At 55.6% G+C, this 754-nt stretch overlaps 1 pseudogene; it reads right to left on the bottom strand.

Annotated features, from left to right (window-relative positions):
• Positions 1-6: 6 nt before the first annotated feature.
• LOC109509012 (DNA repair endonuclease XPF pseudogene) lies at positions 7-746 on the bottom strand (annotated as a pseudogene).
• Positions 747-754: the final 8 nt, after the last annotated feature.

Here is a 754-nt window from a genome sequence, read left to right on the forward strand (position 1 = left end):
TATTGATCTTATTTGCTTCTCTGCGCTGGAGCTTGAACATCTGCAACATTGTGCAAAAACTCATAGAGCAATTTGGCATTATGGGCATTCTCGAGTATTTCTGCGAGCTTGTCCTGGCTCAGTTTGGCGAGATCTGCCAAGCTGTCAGCATTTCTTATGAGCGCTCGAAAATTTTTCGTGTTGACTCCCGGCATCTTGAGCAAGAAGTCGTATGGCCCGGCATTGTAGAGCTCTGTCGATTCGGCCACCGTGTCTGATTCGGCCGTGACTGCTTGAGCCGCTGCGGCGTCCGGTTCTTTTCGACCTTTCTTCAGCTCCAGAAAAAGCTCGCCCGTGGCGTGCGGCGACGGGCACCAGAGGATGCGGAGACGCGGGAAATGCAACGTGAGCAAGGTGAGTTTGGAAGAAACGCCGTTGCACGAGATCTCGCGGCGGAAGTCGGAGCGAGCCATGAGTGAAAAAGGCTTCGCCGGGTCAAACTCGATGAGCAAAACGGGTTTCCTGTAATAGCGGTTCATGGCGAGGCACTGGGTGTAGAGGCGACCGCTCTGCAACGAGCCAATCAGATCGCTGACGCTCTTGCGCTCCACACAAATATCCGGCGTCAGGATGTAGTCGCCGACTTCCAAAGTGACGGGCTCGATGTCGAGGCCGCGGCGGTGGAGCAGGGAGGGGAGCTCGCTGCGGAACTCACGCATGTCTACGATGACTCGCGAGGACTCTTCGGGCTGCTCTTGGCCTCCTATTTGAACAC

This window comes from Hippocampus comes, unplaced genomic scaffold (assembly GCF_001891065.2).
Source record: "Hippocampus comes isolate QL1 unplaced genomic scaffold, H_comes_QL1_v1.1 C16727094, whole genome shotgun sequence".
NCBI lineage: Eukaryota > Metazoa > Chordata > Actinopteri > Syngnathiformes > Syngnathidae > Hippocampus > Hippocampus comes.